This window comes from Peromyscus leucopus, chromosome 6 (genome assembly GCF_004664715.2).
Source record: "Peromyscus leucopus breed LL Stock chromosome 6, UCI_PerLeu_2.1, whole genome shotgun sequence".
NCBI classification, from domain to species: Eukaryota; Metazoa; Chordata; class Mammalia; order Rodentia; family Cricetidae; genus Peromyscus; species Peromyscus leucopus.
In genome coordinates this window covers 37345125-37368364 of record NC_051068.1, presented here as the reverse complement: position 1 = coordinate 37368364, position 23240 = coordinate 37345125, and the positions used below count along the sequence as shown (strand labels likewise).

General features: G+C 38.7%; 1 pseudogene; it reads right to left on the bottom strand.

The window, feature by feature from the left end:
* Positions 1–9011: 9011 nt before the first annotated feature.
* Positions 9012–9617, bottom strand: LOC114701938 (annotated as a pseudogene).
* Positions 9618–23240: the final 13623 nt, after the last annotated feature.

Here is a 23240-nt window from a genome sequence, read left to right as displayed (position 1 = left end):
TTTACAAAATAAAAATAAACAAGTAAGTGCAAAAGAGAATTTTAAAAGATCAGCTAACTCATCCAAATGCCCTATTCGGGATTCAAACCTAAGATTGTCTAATGTCAAAGTTTATACCCTAAACTCCAGTTTCATAAACTGGATTATGACCCTATACCAGGTATCCCAGGCAGCGAGGACCAACAGAAGGTTTTGAACATGGAAGTGTTACAAATGGAAGGGAACAGTGGTTGTATTTTGTAGGTTCTTAGTTTCATGCACAAAGGAATTTTTAAAAAAGTAAACTCGAGTGCCATTTTATTGGAGTTTCATAAGGGAAAATGAAATAACAACAAAAACCCATAAGACAAAAGACAGGTCAGGCAAGCTGAAGATTTCAGCAGCTGCCAGAAAGAGGAGGTGGACAAGGGTATTGGAATTTGGAAGGACACAGGCGGGAGACAGTCCCCACTGCACACTCAGCAGCAGCCTGAGCAGGTCCCTTAGGTGTAGGGACCCTGACTCGGGCCAAACTGGGATCTGTGGATCTGGCACAGAAAAGAATTTCCGGACTACAGGGTTTAGGAAGCAGAGCTGAAGTTTCCTGGACATTTTACTGTGGTCTTCAGCGTGAGGGCAAGAAAGAGAGGTGCTCAGGAAAGGCCTAATGCTCCAGACCATAGCTATGGCCTCCTCTAGGAGCAAGTCATGGAATGTGAGACAAATTCAAGTGTGGGTGTGATCCCTTGAGGGAAAGTCACAACTCTCTCTGTCTCTCCCTCTCTCTCTCCCCCCTCTGTCTCTGTGTCTCTGTTTCTCTCTCTTCAATAGTCAGATATAGGACCATGGTGGTGTGTAGTAACTACCTTTAAAGGGTTTCTAACAAATCCAAATGAGGCACTGGGTGGTGATGAAAGTTACTAAAAAGAAAAAAACCTTCTACAAAAGCTGATAAACTGATTGGAATTGTAATGACTGTGGAGTGTTGGAATGCTACAGGTCCAGAGTCTAATTAAAATTGCTATCTTTAGCACCCTTAAATGACACTTATTGCCAACTTCTGTATGTGGCCTAACATCTTTGTAACTATTAGATAAATCCTTTGAAACATATGAACAGATCCCTGGCTTCCACCAATCACCCCAAAGCTATCTAAGGTATATAGCAGAGATGTCCCCACTTCTCTCTAGTCTGATACTGGACATAGCCACTAATACATTTGGAAAGTGTGTTGACTGATGACTTTCTTTGTTCTGTTACCATAAAAGCTTGATGAAGCAGCTGTCACATTGGAACATAGAATTTGGAGTCCCCTGAATCTATGTTCATGGCCCATAAACACTCATGTTTAGCTCCAGCAGAAACTACCTTTTATCCCCTTTGATGTGACGTGTATCCCTCAGTTGCTCACCCCCCCCCCACCGAGTTTTTTAGACAATGTCTCTCACTGAACCTGGAGCTCAGCAATTCAGATAGACTGGCTGACCAGTGAGCCCGGGGACTCCAGTGCTGGGACTGCAGACGCAGTCCACTGAACTAGGCTTTTTATACAGGTGAACTAGGCTTTTTATACAGGTGACGGCATTCTGGACTCAGCCCCTCAGGCCTGCACATCGGGCACCTTACCAACTGAACTATCTCCTTGGTCCCTGGTCCCCGGTTCCATCTTCTTAACACCACTGCAAATAAAACAGATTTCCTACGGACCATTTTCTATCCAAGTTATTGACGGGCCGATCTAAATTAGCTCTTAAGGGAAGGGTTGATGATATGTTTTACAATCTTGTCATCTTTGGAATAGTGTAGATTACCATGCCATCATGTAACCTTCTGGCAAAAAAAAAAAAAAAAAAATCATGTAACAGAGTGGATGTCAGGAGACAAAGAAAAGTAAGACTAAACCAATAAAATAGTCATGTTTTCTCCTCCTAGGGAGCTTCAACCAAGGTGCTTCCTCAATGAGCCTTCATGTCGTAAGCTACTTTACATCTCCAGAGGGCTCTGTGATGCTCCTCTTTCCTTTCAGGTGGTATTTTAAATTTCACAGTAGGCGATTATACTTTCCTTTCCTCTCCAGCAGTTAAGGGTGCTTGATGCTGTTCTGGAGGTCTGGGGTTGGATTCCCACCACCCACATGGTGGCTCACAACCATCTGTAACTCGAGTTCCAGGGGATCCAACACTCTTTTCTGGCCTCTGTGGGCACCCACGCAGATACACAGATACAAAAATTAAAAATAGATATTTTGTTAAAAATTAGTGTTTTGACAGGAATGGGGAAGGGGGTCCAAAGCTAATTCCTCAATTACCTATCCTCAATGACCTCAAGAACCAGCCAGTGTCTACCTAACAAAAGGACTGAAAAATTAATTCAAAATCAAATGCAGCATTAATCTAAGGTTTGGGGGTGGTGCTCCCCTGCATTGCATTAATGTGACTTTAGTTTGGTTCTGAGCATGTAACATGGACACATTGCATTCCCTCATGTCTAACAACACAGTACTGCATGCCATGAATTTCGGTATTCTCCTATTGTACACACCATTTTCCGCTCTCATAGAAACATAATTATTTAGTTACGAAGGACAAAGTCTTTTAATCTTTTTGTCATTCTTCAGCATGTATTAAATTAGGATATTTTGTCTTAGAAGATTTGGAAGGTTCATTTCAAAAATCACTGTTTTGAGTTTTTCATTTGAGTCCCATTTTAGTCTTTAAACGAATTTTTGGCTCTGAATAATGGTTGAATTTCCAACAATTCCTGAAATGGTGCTACGCATACTTCTGTCTATTTATGCAAGCCAGTGTTCTTAGCACTAACAATTATAAATCAAAGTATCAATCAATTCTGAAAAGATATTGAAGATACTCTAGGCTGTACCAAATAGTCAGCCAAAATTTAATTCATACAGAAAAAGAAATAAGCACATCTATTTTGGTCAGATGTAACTTTGCCTTTGTCGTTACTAAAACTATAAAACTGTGTGCCAAATAATTGCTTTAAATAAATTTCTTTATGACTTATTATTGGTAAATGTTTTGCTTGTATACCTATTTACCCAGAGTAGTGTAGAAATGTGTTAGGCTACCGGGGATCATAAGAGGGACAATTTGAAGAGGCCTTTCCCTAAACCTATAAGACAGCACAACTTCCTGTCTTACAGCTCTCAGTCCTGTGCCTGGCTAATGCTTCCTTGAGGAAAGCAGAGCATTCCCACTGTCTGAACATGGAAATCTCCACTCTTCTTCAGCCTGGCTACTGTTTAGCTTGGTTTGATCTGGTTTCATTAAACACAATGACCAGAGCAGCACATGATATTTTCAAGTTCAATAAATTGTCAAGGGATGGCTTATTTTCATTCCTTGTGTTTTTGGAATGACAACAGAAGATAAAACTAGTCAGGAAGTTTTAGGGCTGGAAATCCAGAAGCAGCAGTTCTAGAAGTGGGTGTGGCCCTGACAACGGTTCCTCCTTGCTGGAGGCCAGAGCAGAGTTCTTGATACTGGTTCCTTATTACCTCTCTGCTAAGAGAGGAATCTTGTCTGAGAGCTATACATGAGGAGTGACTCAAACTGAGAGGAAGAACTTGGACACCTCATAAGTGGGCCAAGTGTAGTAATTGTCCTTCATGCTTTACCCAGTTTCTGCCATCAGTCCTGTAAAAAGTCCCCAGACTAGAAGCTGTTATCTCCTTTCCCTGGCATCTGCTTCAGCTCCACAGAGCTCCACCCTCTTTCTATCTCTGAAATGTCTTATAATAAAACTTCTTTCTAAAATTCAACACAGTGATCCATGAATTTCCTTCTTCACCTGGGTTAACAGAGAAAGCATCCATTGAACCCATTGAAGTGTGTCAGTGTGTGTGTGTGTGTATGTGTGTCCATGTGTATATGTGTGGGATGTATGTATTTCTGTGTCTGTGTGTCTATGTTGTGTGTGTGTGTCTCTGTATGGGTGTGGGTGTCTGTGTATGTATGTGTGTGTGTCTATGTGATGTGTGTGTGTGTGTGTGTACATGCATGCCTGTGTGAAGTATCTCTCTTTCTCTCTCTCTCTCTCTCTCTCTCTCTCTCTCTCTCTCTCTCTCTCTCTCTCTCTCTGTGTGTGTGTGTGTGTGTGTGTGTGTGTGTGTGTGTGTGTGTGTAGGGGTAGTGTCTGTGTAGGGGTCTGTGAAGGATGTGTCTGTGAGGAATATGTATATGTGTGTGTATCTATGTGTGTGTGTGTATCAGTGTGTGGTGTGTGTATGTGCCTGTGTGTGCATGTGTCTGTGTCCATGTATGTGTCTCTGTATATGGTGTGCGTGTTTGTCTGTGAGAGTGTGATGTGTGTGTGTGTGTGTCTGTGATGGTATGTGTGTGTTTGTCTATATCTGTGTGGTATGTGTCTCTGTGTGTATGTCTATGTGTGGGGTGTCTATGTCTGTGTATGTGTGTGTCTCTGTGTGTGTGTGTGTGTGTGTGTGTGTGTGGTGTGTGTATATGTGTCTATGTATGGGGTGTCTATGTATATTATATATATGTGTGTATATGTGTGGGGTATCTGTGTGTGTGTGCAAGATGTGTGTGTGTGTGTGTGTGTCTATGTGTGGGGTGTCTATGTCTGTGTATATGTGTGTATATGTGTGTGTGTCTATGTGTGGGGTGTGTGAATATATGTCTGTGTATGTGTATGTATCTGTGAGGGATGTGTGTGTGTGTGTGTGTGTGTGTGTGTGTTTGTGTGTGTTTGTCTATATCTGTGTGTGTTGTCAAAGCCTGTCTGTTGAGGCTGGGAAGACTTACTTTCCTTTACAGGAATAAGAACTTCCAAACATCCTCCTAAGAATACCAGATCCAATCTTACAATTAGAAGACAACAATTTGCATTAGTTGTAATTTCAGTTATGTAGTAGGACAAAAAGAGACATGAAGATTAGCATAAAAAAGAAACCCCTGACAGAAAAAGTAAGACCTCCACTCCACTGGGGCTCTTATACGAATAAGAGATGGCATGTTGGAGAAAAGCTGGGGTAAATTCAAGTCGGGGGGAAGACAGTGCGACGCCAAGAATCTGTACAGTGGTCATGACTTTTGTGGCCCAGCACCAGTGAGCTTTTCACCTTTCTCCAGCTCCGGCTTACTTCCATTCTTGGGTGTGTTTTTCTCTCTTAGTAGACTGTCTCTGATTTTACCACTACCCATGTGTCCCTGTCGCAGTTCACCCCAGGACACGAATGGGTACCTGGAATCCTCATCCATTCCTATAACACATTTTTTTTTGCAAAATTTTTCCTTTATCTTTATTTTGTGTCTGGATGTTTTGCCTATATGTATCTGTACCACATGTATACAGTGCTTGAGGAGCCAGAAGAGAGAAATATATCCTTTGGGAATGCAGTTAAAGGTGGTTGTAAGTCAACCATGTGGCAGCTGGAAATCAAACTTGGGCCTCTGCAAGAGCCCCCAGTGCTCTTAACCACTCAGCTCTTATGCTCTTTCTCTCTCCTTTTCTACAGTTTCCTGAGCCCTGAGAGGAGGGGTTTGTTAGTGATGTCATTTAGAACTAAGCATTCCAAGGACTCTCATTCTCGGAACACTGTAAAATGTGGGTCTCTGTACTTACTCCCATCTGCTGTAGGAGGAAGGTTCTCTGATATTATAACAGATCCATTTCTTAATAATCAGTTCCTCACATCACAGGGGTGAGACACTAACACTAACACTAACCCCAACTCCAACCCTATCACCTGAACATGCAGATAAAGCAGATCTTCTTAAGGCTCCTGTTTTCTTCTGAAAGAATAAAGAAAATATTTTGATTTAGATACATTTTACCACTTTTCTGTTTCAGAAAATCAGAATACCGCCTAGAACTGTGAGAACCACTTGTACTCAACAGAGTTATACTGTGATGGCTATTTTGGCTGCCAACTTGACTACATCTGGAATGAACTAAATCCTAAAAATGGCTGGGCATATGGATGAGGGATTTTTGCTTAATTAAATCATTTGAAATGAGAAGATCCATCTTCTAACCCAGATCTTTGAGGTGGGAAGACGCATTTCTCCTCCCGGCTACACCTTCTGCTATGTCCATTCCTTCCCTGGCATTGGAGCTTACTTCTTTGGAATTCCAGTATATACTGAAGACCAGTTGGGATATTCAGTCTCGTGGATGAAACAATTACTGGATTCTTAGACCTTCCATTCATAGCCAGCCATTGTTGAATTAGCTGGACCACAACTTGCAAGTCATTCAAATAAATCTTCTTTATATATATATATATATATATATATATATATATATATATATATATATATACAGAGAGAGAGAGAGAGAGAGAGAGAGAGAGATTTGTTCTATAAGCTCTGTACTCTACAGAACCCTGACTTATAGAGATACCTGGTTTTACACGGAGTTTCTTAATCTTTCTGACTATAAGCTCTCTCAGTAATAAGGACGACATGAAACTCTGGATTTAGGCCTAGGATATTTTTGCTACAGATGATTTCTACATGATGATTATTTAAAATGCAAGATTCTGCTGTGTTTAATTCTATATGTGTGTGTGTAACTTTTCAGCATGCCATGTGTAAAATTATAATGCAAATTAACTTCTGAATTAATAGTTTTGAGGTATTTTTGGCAATCATTCTCTTAAAACCTTTCAAGTATGTATCCATTACCTTTCTGTTGCTATGATAAAACACCATGACCAAAGGCAACTTAATGAAGAGAGAATTTATTTTGGCTAATGGTTGCAGAGGGATAGAAGTCCATAAATGGCTGGGCAGAGGTATGGCAATAAGTGGCAGGCATGGCGGCTGGAGAAGGATGCTGAGAGTTCATATCCTAAGCCACAAGACAGAGAGAAATCAACTGGATATCATAGGACTCTTTAAACTCTCAAAGTCCCCTCCCAGGGAGAAATCCATTAATTCTTATGCTAATATGCTAACCTAAGAAACTAAAAGTATCATAGAAGATAAACTAAGAAACATACATCTCAATACATAATAGCTTTAAAAACATACACACTAATGCTTTGCGGTGGTTTGAATAAGGTTGCACCCCCAGTGGGCTCAGGTATTTGATCATGTGGTCCCCATGTGGTGATGCTGCATGGGAGGTATGGGAGGTGCGGAGTTGTTGGAGGAAATATGCCACACTAGAGACAGGTTTTGAAAGTTTAAAGACTCATGCCATCTCCAGTTGGCTCTCTTCACATCACGTTTGCAGTAACAGGCGTGAGCTTTCAGTATCCTGCTCTGGGTACTCAGTATCTTCTCCCCCAGGATGGAACCATAAGCCCAGATAAAAATCTCTCTTCTTTAAGCTGCCTCTGACCATGGTGCTTTATCACAGCAACAGAAAAGTGATGCAATGTGTTAAGACGCTGGGATGAATACAAAGGAGACAGTGAGCTGAACACAAGTAGTTCATCACTCTCTTCTTCCTGATCATGCAATAGGACCAGCTGCCTCCCTTTCCCGAGGCCATGCCTTCCCCACCTTGGTGGACTGTATCTCCTGGAACTTGATGGTGGTGGATGATCTTTTGTTCTGTTCTTGAAGTCGGTATGCAGACTTTTGTTGGGAATTTTTGTGAGTGTGTTTGTCAGAGAAATCAGCCCGTGATCTTTTTGGTTGCCATTGTATCTTAGTCTGCTTTTGATATTAGGATACTGCTGGGTTATAAAAAGAATTTTATAATGTTCCTTCTTTTTCTGTTTTATGAAATTGTTTTGAGAATATTGAGGCTAGTTCTTCTGTGAAGGTTAGGTAAAGTTCACCAGGGAATTCATCTGGTACTGAACTTGTTCATTTTTGTGGGGATTTTCTTTATTACTACTTCAATCTTACTGCTGTTAGAGATCTATTTAAATTGTCTATCTCATCATGGTTTAATTTTTGTGTTCATATTCATGAAGAAATGTATCTTTTCTTTAGATGTTCCATTTTAGTGAAATATGTGTTTTTAAGGTAAGACCAAATGGTTTTCCGAATTCCACTGATAATGGATCCTTGCTCATACCTTATTTTATTAATTTGGGTCTTCTCTATTTCTTTTTCTTTTCAGCAAAAACCCATGTTTTTCATGCCATTGCAAGAAAAGTTTCCTTTGTGAGGTGGATGGAGAGCTTACCTGCAGCCCTGAGCGCTTGCTGCAGCTGGAGGACTTCTCTCCTTTTTTTGGTTAGTTTACCAAAAGATTTCTCAAACCTGCTTATCTTTTCAAAGGACCAAGTTTTTATTTCATTGATTCTCCATGTTTTCTTATGTTGTTTATTTGTTTCTATTTCATTAATTTCTGCCACGATCCTAATAATTTCTTTCTTTCTACTGATCTTGAGTTTAGCTTGCTCTTCTTTTTCCAGCAGTTTGGCAAGTATTTTATTTTCTTCTTTTCCTTTCCTTATTATTTTTTTTTGAAGAGGCAGCTTTGCTTGCAGCTTCTGCAATTTTAGTCTACATTCTATCAGTCTCTTCCCTGATCTTTATTATCTCTTGCTGCCTACTGGTGTGTTTAGATGAGTCTTGTTTCTCTAAGGCTTGTGACACTTTATTTCTCTCTTTAAGATAAAATCAACTTTTTTCTTAAGTAATTAGCATTTATGACTAGATGACTCCAGTTCAAACAAAAGTTGCACCTGGTACTCTTCCCAAACTGCTTTTAAATAAAGTTCTTAAATTGTAGCAATAAACAAGATACAAGATTCACTTAAACAGTATTGCAGTTTATATATTTAAAATATAAGAAATTTCAACTCTTATTCTTTGAGTTACAAAAATCAAGGTTTAACTAAGTTATAAAGATGTTTTTCATGTAATTGTTTTCAAGACTCTAGTAATGCTCAGCGGCAGTAAGATGAAACTGGTTCTTAAAATAACACTAAAAACATAAAAATACTAAGCCCTGGATTTACCTGTAGAATATGTTCATTTATCCTTACATCCTAGTATTTACTATATCACGTACGATTTTAAAGGTCATATCCAAAGGAGAACTATAACCCAGTATTATGTGTTTATTTTTTTGGCTTGTGGAACATCTTTAATTCGTTGATATAGCAAACAAATTTTAAGTCTGCTATGCAAAGGAACAGAAGGAATCTGCTCAGCAAATAACTTTAGAGTTAAATTTCATAAGGCACCATGCTATATGTGGAAAAATTATTAACTGAACTACAGGTATTAACTACTGAAAAGTGAACAGCTTATTATAATTTATCTTGTTGAACAATCTAAGAAGTTTGCAGCCACCAGTAGTTCCAGTGCAATTTCAGGTGCAATTGGGAATTCAGGAATCTTGATGGAGCTGTGAATGTAGCCAGCCTCGTAGGTTACATGTGTAGTTTCAATAACACTTGTGAAGGGATCTCTCTCAAACTGACTTCATTGGTTCCATTCTCAGCAAACTGCCCTGATCTACTCAACATGGCCTTTATTGTTCCTGATCTTAACGCATGTTCTCTTTTTACAGTGAATTCACAACCATCAGAAAATATTGACATCCATGGTGCCAGGGCCTTCACAGTCACTGCAGGTTTTCCCTTCTCCATCCATTACGTTCTTACAAAATTCTACTTGGATCCAACAGGAACTTTAGTAGTTTCCGACACAGTCTGTTAATAACTTACATCTGAAGGAAGTGTGTTTGTGTTCTTGCCCCTTAAAATCTATTTTTTTTTTCTTTTTACATTATTCTAACTCTCCTTCGCCAACTGTCATGGAGGTAGCCACTAATCTGCCGTGTGACACATGTACCCAGTCTGATTTAGAGAGATATTAATCTTGTCTCTAAGATACGTGCTCCAAAACATGTTCCTTCAACGTGCACAGACAGATGCACAGAAGCCTTAGAATAGTTGCCGATCAGCTGGAGTGGTGCAGCCTGCCCTGCTGCAGCTCCTGATGGTGTGTGTCCTGGCTCCCTGTGGTAATTATTTTCATAGGTGGTCTGACTCTAGATGATGTCCATTTCATCCTCTATGAGAAAGACAACTCCTGTCTATTTATCTAAAGATTATTCTTTGTCTATTTGCCTCAAGATAAAACATTCTACCAACAAGGCAGTTTCTGGACATTTATCCAAGCTTTCAAAGCTTGCATCAGTGTTTTTCTTTTTTCTCTCCTTTCTGTGAGTCAGGCTCACTAGTCTAGTCAGCTGGCTCCATGTGCACTAACTTCTCTCAGTCCCTTTTTGGAAAACCTAAAGAAAAGTTTAGCTACTCTCACTGTTCAAAAATATTCTTTGTCCTATGTTAAGTTTTCACTTTATTATGTTTTGTTTAAAAATCTGAAGTTTAAAAATTGAAGTTAGAATTGATGAAAAAATGCTTTATGACAAGGGACATCAAGTATACAGCATCCCTGTCACGTTGCTGGGGATATATCCTCAGCTAAGTTAAGAATTGGACTTGATTCTTGAGTGTTCACAGATTTCCAAGCAAAGAGAAGTGGACTTCTTTGGCCCCAGTGGAATAAATATAAGTGTGAAAATTATTAATTATGATACCACTGTGGTCTTTATTATTATAATAAATGAATATAAGAAATCTAGAGTGGACTTGGTAAGGATGACTGGGTAGTAGAGCCTTTAACTAGCATACTGACTTCCCAGGTTTCTTCCCTAGCATCACACACACACACACACACACACACACACACACACGCACACACACACACACACACACACACACACACGCACACGCGCACACACACGCACACACGCACACACACACACCACTATGTAATCATAAAATATAAGCGGAACATGTTTATTTTTCTTCTCTAGAGCTCTTTAGAATAGAATCTTGTCCTACCTAGAAAATGAATTCTAAAGTCTGTGGAGAGGAAAAAAAACTACATTTAATTTACATACTCCAAAAAATAATCAAATACAGTTTTCATGTCTCCATTTCTAAAATTCTTTGTGATGTGTACAAGACATAGGAAATACAAGAATATAGAATGTAGAGGGCAACTTTGCTTGTAGTGTGTTAATTTCATGAGAAGAGTAAGTAAATCAGGCCCACAACATGCATATAGAATGTAATTCTATTGAGTCTCATTTTCTTTAAATACTAGTAATGATGATGGCGCGAACAATAGATAACGTGGCTCCTAGCAGACACTGTAGTAACTGAGACGTCCTGCTCAGACCTCTTTTCACATTGCTCGGTCAATCTCAGCCAAAGTCAAGATAGTGCCAACTCGTTTCAAAGGTACAAGCATATTTCTAATGTCTCAGAACAGGGGCCAAGTCACACTTTTAGTCCCGCTAGTCTATTTATTCTCTTGCTTTATACATAATTGTCTATGACTAGCAAGACCTTTCATTTAGTATCTTTGTATTTTACCAATGGCCTGAGACAGGACTTGGTGAATAAAGAAGACACTTTCTTTGGCATTTCTTCCTGAAGTCTCTCATTCCCCTGGAGCACTTTGATAGGTAGGTGATGTGCTCCAATTCTGGTTTTCATTTGTTCACTTCAGGCTTCCCTCCATCTCAGCTTCTCATGCATTTTATAAACAGTGTTTTCCTTTCTCATCCACCCACAGAGATGAACTAATGTAAGATTATTAACTCATGCTCTTGACTTCTTATTGAATAAGACAGAACGAGAACAGTAATAACAATCATAATTCTCATACCAACGTTACCTGGACTTGCCAGCAGTGGTGGTACATAGTTGTAATCCCAGGAGGACGGTGGCAAGCCCGGGGCCAGCCCAGACTACATAGCAAAACCCATCGACAACAAATAATAAAACAAATCACCAGGACTACAGTATCTTAAAATTAAACTCTGGATTTAGTGAAGGTAATCTTACACATTCCTTGAGTCCCAGAATTCCACAAAGGGTCAGGGAACCTAGTGTTTTAGAACGGATGCAATTTTATTAGTAAAATATCGTATGTCTAGAAACAACTTAAACTTGGGAGTGGAGTTGTGCTGAAGAAAGACTGGAGGGGAACCTTCAAAGCATTGCCAGAAGAACAGTGGATCAAGATGTCTGCAAAACCACTTGACCTAAAGTCTACAGAGCTACTTAGGAGCCCAGATTAAAAAAAGCACTGCTGTTCCTAGGCTCCATTGGAAGCCTGAAACCAGTCTTTACTTTGTTTACATTGGAAGTAATCAGTCATGTTTGAGGCCTGTGTCAGGATAAAGAGTCCACAAAGCTAGCAGAGATGAAAAGACCAACCAGTGCTTTTCAACCATGACAAAAAAAATAATAATGTGAATTGCTAATTGTGCAATTACCTATAGCAAATAAAGTTTTGTAGAACTGAAAAACAATAATGTATGACAAGATGCTTGCTATCTGCTAACTAGTAGGGCACCCCGAGCAGGATACTTTAAATAGATTAAAGATTTAATAATAAATATATTAAAGATTCAATCCTCCATTACACCAATATCCTTTTGAAACAAAGGATTTCTATAGTCAGTGTGGGACTCCACATTGTAATGTGAAGTCTACATTCACTATATAAAAGAAATGTTTGAAAACTCCAATCCATTTTTTAAGATTTATTTTTACTACTTTTCAATTATGTACATATGTGTATGCCTGTGGGTGGGTATGTACATTTGAGTGCCAGTGCCCAGGGAGTGCAGAAGAGGGTGGCCAATCTCTTGCAGCTGGAGTTACAGGAGGTTGTGAGCCACCCAACATGGATTCTGGAAACCAGACAGATCCCTACAAAAGCAGTATGTGCTTTGAACTTGTGAGCCATTGCTCCAGCTCCCCAGTCCACTCTTATATATCATGTAGATCCAATTTTGAATTAAGGGGTAATAAGCTGAGGCACAAACAAAGGCACAGGAAAATATGATCTAAAACTAGGAGGGAAAGCTGCCAATAGAAACAACCTCTAGGACTAAATATTAGATTTCATAGAAAAGGAGCAGGACTAAAAGGAAAAGTTGTCATAATAATTAAATAGGAATATAGCAGAGGAATAGACACTATAAAAAGACTCAAATGAAAATTCTATATCTGGGAATGGAATATCATAAATGAAATATTACTAAATAGTATCATTGAAAATAAAGATAAGGTAAATAAAATGAAGACAGACAAATAGGAACAATTAAATCTGACAGGAAAAAATGATCAAAACAATTTAATTTTTTTTAGATTTATTTTAGTATTTTATGTGTATAGGTGGTTTGCTGTATGTATGGGTGTGCATTGTGTGCATGTGCCCGCTGCCCTAGGAGGGCAGAAGAGAACATCAGATTCCCTGAGACTGGAGTTACAGACAGTTGTGAATTGTCATTTAGGTTCTGGAAATTTAATCCAGATCTTCTGCACAAGCAACAAATGTTTTTAACCACTCAGCCAACTCGCCAGCCCCAACCAAAACAATTTTTAAAATGTCTTAGTGTGGCAAAAAAAGGACACAAATTTGAGAGGGAGCAGGTGGGTAGGTAGGTGGGAGGAGACATGAGCAGGGTTGGAGGGAGAGGGAGGGAAGAAATAATATAATGATAATATAATAATACAAATACAGTGCATTTAAACAATTAATTAATTAATTTAATAATAATTTTTAAAAAGCCTTGGTGGCGGGCTGGAGAGATGGCTCAGAGGTTAAGAGCACCGACTGTTCTTCCAGAGGTCCTGAGTTCAATTCCCAGCAACCACATGGTGGCTCACAACCATCTGTAATGAGATCTGGCACCCCTCTTCTGTATACTAAATAAATAAATAAATCTTAAAAAAAAAAAAAGCCTTGGTGGCTTGTGGGACAATATCAACATTTCTAATGTAATAAGAATCTGAAGAGGCAAAAAGATGAAAAAATAGTTTAAAATACTATTTTAGAGTTTCAAGAACTTCAGCAAACTCCAGATATACACAATGAAAATCACACATAGGAACACCCTAATCAAAGGATTAAAAACCAAAGAGAAAGAGAGAAATCTTGAAATCAGGTAAGGCAAAAGACATCTCATATAGGCATCCAGCATCACAATGATAGCTTATTTCTCACCAGAAAAGAAAAAGTCAAGAAAACAATGGGATGACATATTTAAAATGCTAAAGAAGCTGGTACAAATGTTGTATATACAACACCTGAGAAAATCTGTCACCAATAAACCTGTAATAAAAACAGAATTAAAGAGAAGTATCACTATACATAAATATCAGCCTATAGCAAGGAATGAGAAACATTATATGTAATAAATACAGTTTAAATTGTTTTGGCTTGGATCTTAAATGCACCATAGAGACTCATGTGTCGAACATTTGGTCCTCAATGCATTGAGAGATGCTGTCTTTGGGAGTTCACTGGCTCATGAATAACTCAGTGGGTGATTGGGAGGAGGTAAGAAGCCTCAGAAGATCGCCCTGTGATTGTTAATCTTGGTTGTTAACTTGACTGGATGGGGAAGCACCTGGACTATAAGCCACTGCTGTTGTTTATATATATATATATATATATATATATATATATATATATATATATATACACACATATACAAATACATACACACACACACACACACACACACACACACACACACACACACATATATGGGGGATTTATTAGTATGACTTTGCAGGCTGTGGTCTAGCTAATCCAACCATGTCTAGCTATGATCCAGTTCAGTCCACAAGGCTGGATGTCCCAGCTAGTCTTCAGTAGATGCTGGAATCCAGAAGTAGGCTCTAAAGTCAGTGAGGAATGGACTTTCTATCAAGATGAGAGCAAGTAGTAAAGAGCAAAAGCTTCCTTCTTCTATGTCCTTATATAGGCTTCCTATATAAGAAGGTGTGGCCCAGATTAAAGGCCTGTGTCTACCTCCTCCAGAAATCGATTGAAGGTATGGGTCTTTGCCTCAAGATCTAGATTAGAAGTGGATCTACCTACAGCAAATTAAGTAAAAATCCATCACAGGTGTGCCCTCCAGTTTTGGATTTTCATTATTTCAGATGTAGTCAAGTTGACAACTAAGAATAGCCATCATGGACACATGACCAGCTGCCTTCTACCCCTGCTGCTTTATCTTCCATTCCATGATCAGCTGTATACCTTGGAACTGCAAGCCAAAATAAATCACTCCTCCCCTAAGTTTCTTTTTGCTAGGTATTTGATCACAGCAATAAGACGAGTAACTAATACAAGCCACAGAAGATAGCATAATATTAACTGAGTGGGCTGATCTGTTAAGACGTAGAGATTAATGCTTACAGCAACTAGTAACAAAATATAAATACATATCTGCACTGATTAGCTGTAATTATCAACTTAACACAATCTAGAATCACTTGAGAGTAGAGTTTTACTGAGGAATTCTTTAAATCAGGTTAGTCTGTGGGCATGTCTGTAGGGGGACTGTTTTGTTGTTCACTGGTATCGGGGGACCCAATCCATTCCACCATTCCCTAAGCAGGAGATTCTGAATAGTGTGAGACAGAAGAAAGCTATCAGAGAGCAAGTAAGCAAGGGTATGTTCATTCTCTCTTTGATCTTGACTTCCCTGAAATGCAGGATTATAACCTAGAATGGTAAGTCACATAAACTTTTTCCTTCCCTAACTTGCTTTTTGTCAGGGTACTTCACCATAGCAACAAAAATGACACCAGAACAATTTCTGAGTGGAATACTTGAGTATTTGATAAGAATTTAAAAGAAGTTAGGAAATACATATAAATACATAATAGGTATAAAACTGCAGCTGTCTAGACTGTTCAAAGCTAATGACAGATTTAGTGATAATCTGTGTTTCAGGAATTGTCATGTCTATGGTGGGTGTAATTAATGCAGGAAGCAATCAGACTTTCTAGGGTGCTGGTCTGAAGTGTGTCGGCAACAGTACCGTCTGGGCAGGAGCTTGTCAGAAATCCACAGTGGATTTCTACAAAATCCAGAATTAGCCATGTCTCCACTTGATTCTTACACAATTTAAATATGAGAAGTAAGGCCAAGAGATGGTTCAGCAAGCAGGGTGCTTGCCACCAACCCTGAAGGCCTGTGCACCCCTACACACACACACACACACACACACACACACACACACACACACACACACACACACACACACACATGATAAAAAAAAAAAGTAAAATTTTGAGGAGCATTGCTGTAGAATTTCCTCCTGGGGTTTGTTTGGAATATATATTAGTGATGTAGAGATTTGAGTAATATCGAGTCTTTCTAGTGATACATGTTTCCATGAAAACATGACTAAATTTGGCTATGATCCTAGTTTTATTACATCTCAGAGACAAAGTTTCATTCTTGATTTTTAAAAATATCTTTTATATTTTTTATAATATATTTGCAAACATCGTATCTTGATCTGACCTACCCCCATTCTCCAACCCACCCCATTCTTGTTTTTAAAAGTAAATCTGCACGAGGAATCACCATTCAGGTCTTGTATTTCTTAGTGTTATTATACAAAGGATGTCTGATTTTAAAAATCCTTTCTGAATCACTGGAGTTCAGATTACAAACTTGTTACTTACTAGATGTTCAGTTGGAGATAAGAACTGAACACAGCCTCTGGCTCATGCTTCTTTCTATTATAATGAAGCCACAAGTCACTGATGTAAAATAGAATGTTTCAAGACCAAATATTTTATTTGGATGTATTTGAAGAGCTAAAATATTTCTATTGAAACTGCCTGTGAGCAAACATTCCCAATATAAAACATCTGTTAGGGGTCATTGCTGGTTAAAGACTAATATTTGCATAAGGTAGGAAGGCCTGTGGAAATATTGTTATTCTAAGTACAGTATTTCCATGATGTTGTGTTCCTGAAATATGGTGTAGATGTGTTTACCCAATTAACATGGGATCAAATATTCCCAAAGTACTTGGTAATATGTATGTCTGCAAATATGTAGACCTGACTTTCTCACATTCTCCTGTTTTGGGGGAGGAGGATAGAGAATGGAGGGGCTGTGGGTTGGACATAGTTATAGAAACCCTGTAAGAGTCAAGACCTGGGGAAATATGGATAGCTTGTATCTTCATGGTTCCTCCATATGATCTCCAGATCAAAGTGAAAAAGACCAGGATGCCTGCCATTGACTTTGGTGTGTACTGGGGTGTGAAGAAGCTCCGTTCTAACATTTTTTTGAGCAAGCAATAAAAAAGTTATACCCTATAGTCTAATTTTCTTTGTGGAAAGTACTAGAACTTAAGGCTTCATAATCAGACTTTAGATTTTCAGTCTCAACTACATGATTCAAACCATCTAGGTCTGCAGCTATAAAAGCCACTGGTGCCCACATCTCTTCCCTGGTGCTCTGATTGAATTGCTCAGAATGTATAATCTCAGTATTGTGGTGATTAACAGTACCCCTTCCCCCTGGTGACCACTAATGAATTGAAAGTCTCTATGCCACAACTCTAGTCCTCACCTTGTCCCTTTTCTAAAGGTAAGTGATCCTCGGGTGGCTGTATTCTTTCTTTGTCTCCCCAGACTACCCACTTCAACTCTTTCTAAGACTGGGTCCTTCTGGCCACAGTGAATGAGATTTTAGTCTTTTGTGTCGTAGAAATCGCTATGGGCTGAACTGTTCTCCCCAAATGTCTTAATGTTGAAGTCTTAATACAGAGTAACTTAGTCTGGGGTATTATCTAAAGACAGGACCTTTAATGAGGCAACTAAGATCACATGACCTCATAAGAAGTTAGAGTTATTAGAGTAAGAAGCTATGGCATGCAGAGCAGTGGTGGCACTCTCAGGAGGCAGAGACAGGAGGATCTCTGTGAGTTTGAGGCCAGCCTGGTCTACAGAGTGAGTTTCAGGACAGGTTCCAAAGCTACACAGAGAAACCCTGTCTTAAAAAATCAAAAATCAAAAGAAAAAAAGAAAGAAAGAAAAAAAAGCTGTGGTATGCTATTGTACAGTAGGGCAACTATTGCAATCAATAAGATACTGCTCATCTTTTAAAAAGAAAGGATCTTGAAAGTTTTTACTATAAAAAATCTGAAAATATTAATACATTTTTACCAAATTTAAACATTATACAAGGTACACATTACATGCATTGTAATTAATATGTATAATTCTTATATTTTTAAAATTTTGTATTATTATTATTATTATTGGTGTGTGTGTGTGTGTGTGTGTGTGTGTGTGTGTGTGTGTGTGTATACATGATGTCTGTATGGACCAAGCATAGAGGTGTATACCTTTAATCCCAGCACTAGAGAGGCAGAGGCAGGCAGATCTCTGGATCCAGGCAGCCTTGTCTAACTATATAGTGAGTTTCAGACTAGCCAAGGCCTTGTGAGACCTTGTCTCACAAACACCAGGCACATGATGTGTGTATAAACACATGTGACCTGGTGTGTGTGTGTGGAGGTCAGAGGGACAGCCTTATGGAGTTGACTCCATCTTTAGGAAGCTGCTAATGAGCACAGCTGCTGCTTTCTTGATTACAAAGCAGAGCTGTCTCATCTGATAAGCCACAATTTAGATCATGAATGAAATAAATCCTCTCCTTCCCAAGTTGCTTTTGGCCGTGGTATTTTATCATAGCAATAGAAAGGAAACAAGGACATTTCCTAAATTGTATTTATCTTCCCGTTATATCTGTCTATCAATTATTTACTTAGTTCAACATGGACTCATATATTTCAAAAGTTAATTTTATTGTGTATATTTGAGTTTTACAGCATATTAGTGATATTATACAATGGATAATAACATTATTATTAAAATGACAGATTATCATCTGCTCACATGATTTTTAAGTATGACAAGGAGCATTAAAATCAATCTCTAATATAATTTAACTAATCATAGTATTCATGTTGTATATAATTGTGTTATTACTAGCAATAGACCTTCCAGAATCACAATTACCTAGGAATCAAGCCTGTGTACCTAGCAACCTTCTACAGGACATCTAGATTGACCACTTGAGAATATGCTGCAGAATACTCTTTGTATTTGAATGTTGCAGCTGGACCTCTAGTCTATTGTAGAATATTATTTTAAGGTATGTTACTTGGGTTTATGTTGCAGTTGTTTAACTCTGTGAAGCTGTGTTACTGCACCTGTCTGAAACACCTGATGGTCTAATAAAGAACTGAATGGCCAATAGCAAGGCAGGAGAAAGGATAGGTGGGGCTGGTAGGCAGAGAGAATATATAGAAGGAGAAATCTGGGAGGAGAGGAAGGAGTAACCAGAGAAGGAAGAGGACTCCAGGGGCCAGCCACCTAGCTACACAACAAGCCACAGAGTAAGAGTAAGATTTACAGAAGTAAGAGAATGGGAAATGCCCAGAGGCAAAAGGTAGACAGGATAAGTTAAGTTGAGGAAAGCTGGCAAGAAATAAGCCAAGCTATGGCTGGGCATTTATAATCAAGAATAAGCCTCTGTGTGTGATTTATTTGGGAGCTGAGTGGCAGGCCCCCCAAAAGAACAAAGACAAACAACAACACTAGTCCTGGTTAACTATTCAGGGATTCTACATTTTCTGTCATTCAGAAGCCAGTGCCTTCATAGACTCCATTTGTTTTGGATAAATTGTATGATATTTTTGGCAACCTTGGCCACACATACACAGGAACTTTTGTGTTGTGCAAATGTATAGAAAATGGATAGCATATTTGTTCCTTATCTTGTCTTGAACACTTCTAAAGAGAAAAAAAAAAGGAGACTTAAGGCAGACTTTAAGATACTTGGTGAAACACAGACAATAAGGAAGATGTAGATTCCCCTTGATGGTGATGGTGACAATGACAGCTTTTTCTTATCTGTTTACTTCTACACTCCATGCTCAGAATCTGTATGTAAACTGTCTCATTGAATTTCCTCTCAATGAGTCTTTTATTATTATGTATCCTTGCCATACACATAGGAAACTGTTATGTTAGGAGATTAGGTAATGTCCAGCAAGCTGGGTGGCAGCAATTTTCATTCCAAAGTATCTAACTAAAAGCCAGAAATCTTTCTTTTGTTTTTGTTTAGCAAAATGCACATAATGAAAAGAGCACTCTTATAAACAGCCTGATGAGTTATCACAAAGCAAACCCCCTGCATAAGCATTAAGCCGGTTAGAAAAAGGAATGTCACCAGCACCCCAGAAAACATTCTCTCATCCAGTCACAAGTCCCCCTCCCTCAATGATGGCCACTACCTGATGTCTAACAACAAAGACTGCTTTACCTGCACTGTCTTTATGTAAACCAAGTCACATAGAATTCACTCCCTTGTTACTAATTTCTTGCATAAAGCATTATTTTATGAGATGCTTTCAAATTTTTTCAGTGTGTGGAACAACTTTGAGGGGTGAAGTCTCTCTTTCCACCATGGGTTCTGAAGACTGAGCCCAAGTTGCCAGGTTTGCAAAGCAAGTGATTCTACTGACTGAGCTATCTCAGTAAAGTTTTCTGGATGTGTTATGCAACAATACTTGATATATTCTCTTCACCAGTTAGTATTCATTGTCTGATATAATAGCATACTTCATTTTCATCCCATTATTGATAGACATTCATGCCATTATTTTTTAAAAGACAATTGCACGTATAGCTAAAGCCACAATGGGTAAGTCATAAGGCACAGCCACGCCAGCTTTAGGTTTCATACACATTGCCTCACAGCAGTGGAAGATGATCTCAACATGACTGTTCATACTTTGGTCACGCAACATGACTATATTTTCCAGTTTTCAATTAATTTGCTCTTTTTTCTTTCTATATTTATTAAAAAGCAAATCACCAACTCTAGCCCCTGTTCAGTGTGGACAGATAATGGAAGATTTGATATGTTTATGTTAAAATACTATAATTAATACATATTTTTGAGTTGATACCTTGATATCATGCAAATAACGTCTGACTTTGGCATCTGATTTTGGAAAGGCACTTGCTTACAATAGTTTTTACTGTGGTGTTCTGATAGTGAGCTTTCTGTTTCCTTTATTCCCTTTGCACTCAGCACTTAGAATTCTTCTGTAAAGAAGATTTGGCCCTTCTCTGTTTATTTATGTACGTCACTCACTGTCATGAATATTTGTTTTATTTGGGGATTATATTCCAATATTGTCATTTGATTTTTTGCTAAGTTATTCAAACTTTGGCCATTGTTTCTTATAAGCCTTTGGCAAACTTCCTTTATTTTTCCCTTTGGGCATTTTCTTCTTAATTAACTGAAGTTTAACTTCTTTGTTATAAAATTTCCCTAAAAATATACACCAGTTCATTTTTTAAATATGATGTACATGATATACAACCCTTTAGTAATGTACTGAGCTGTGAACCATTAACACAGTCTACTCAAACTATTCACCCATCCCCTCCCAAATAAACCACATCCCCATCTGCTGTGAATTCTCATTCCAATCTCAGACCAAGATAATTACTAATCTGTCTCTATAGATTTGTTTTTACTGGTCACATCCTTACCTCCTGGCACAGTAAGACACTTCAGGCTTTGGTCATATTTTCTGTGCCTTAATCTTAGAAATGACCATTTACTCAAAGAAAACCATTTTTTTAGGAGAATGTTATTCAATAACCAAGACCCAGGCTGGATGTGGTAATACACACCAGTAATCCTGCAACTCAGAAAGCTGAGAACACCTAGAGCTACACAGCAAGATCAATCAATCAATCAATTAATCAATCAATTTAAGATGTGGGTGTTAGGTGTGCTTGTACTACATTTGTACATTACTTCTAGCTTCTGTCAGTGGACAGGGGCTGGTAATGAATAATGAATAATGTATTTCCATCCATGTACATGCTTATTGTGCTGGCTAGTTTTATGTCAACTTGACATGAGCTTGGGACATCAGAGATAGGGGAGCCTCAATTGAGAAAATGCTTCCCTAAGATTGGGCTGTAGGCAAGCCTGCAGGGCATTTTCTTAATTAGTGATTGATAGGGGAGGGTCCAGTCCATAATGGGTGAAGCCATTCCTGGGCTGGTAGTCCTCGGTTTTCTAAGAAAGCAGGTTGAGCAAGCTATGGGAAGAAATCCAGAAAGCAGCACTCCTCCATGGCCTCTGTATCAGCTCCTGCCTCCAAGTACTTGTCCTGCTTGAATTTCTGTCCTGACTTCCTTTGATGATGAACTGTGATGCGGAAAAGTAAGCCAAATAAACCCTTTCTTCCCCAAGTTGCTTTGGTCATGGTATTTTATTACAGCAACAGTAACCCTAACTAAGGCAGTTTATATCTGTATTTTTGTCCTATCTCTATGTTAAGTTAGTACTGCTGTCTGTGATTCTAATGGCTAGCATGGGTATATTAGTTTTTTATTGATGTGATAAAACCCCTTGATTTTGAGTGTCATTGGGCTTACCAGTCCAGAGGGGTAGAGTCCATGATGGTGGTATGGAGACATCAGGTGTCAGGCACGGTAGTTGGAGTAACAGCCGAGAGCTCATATCTTGAACTTCAAGCATGAAGCAAAGTGAACAAACTCAAAAACGGTATGAGTCTTTAAACTCTCAGACAGAGCTCACCTCCAGTGACAAATATCCTCTAACGAGGCCACACCTAAACCTCCCAAAGAGCACCATCATTGGGTGACCAAGTGTTCAAATGCCTGTGACTGTGGGGACATCCAAACCACTACAATAGGGTTCATTTTAGCCTCCCACCTTCACCTATTTTTCCTCTGACAGTAAGAAATGTGGCTTTTGTTATTCAAAATATATTTTCCAGCAATTAGTAAGACTTAAAAGATATAGGTCTATATGCTAGCCAGTAGAAACTGTGAACTTAACTTTATATAAAAAACAAAAGATTCTTTATACAGAGTTGCCTATTGTGGTGATGTACACCAATCCTAGCACTCATGGGGCAGAGACAGGAATATCTCTGTAAATTAAAGACCAGCAGGGTCTCTACAGGAAATCTATGACAGCCAGAGCTACATAGTGAGATCCCATTTAAAAAAAAATATGAAGAGGAGAATGAAGAGAAATAAAGATCTCAAAATCCTTACCTTGACTGATCTAGGTGAACCATGAATCCAATGACAACTGACCTTAGCAAAAACACACAGAACAGACGAGAGAGAAGGGGGGAGGAGAGAGAGAGAGAGAGAGAGAGAGAGAGAGAGAGAGAGAGAGAGAGAGAGAGAGAAATCACCAGAAGCTAGAAACTCTGGTCCCTAGAGACTAGAAAGAATGAAACCCTGAAAACATATTAATGTTGGGATTCTGTTTTTTCAAAATGATGAGAAAATAAACTTCTTGTGTTTTATGCTACTACATATAGGACAATTTGTTACACCAGCCCCAGGAAACTAAAACACATAAAAAGTGGAAATCTACAGA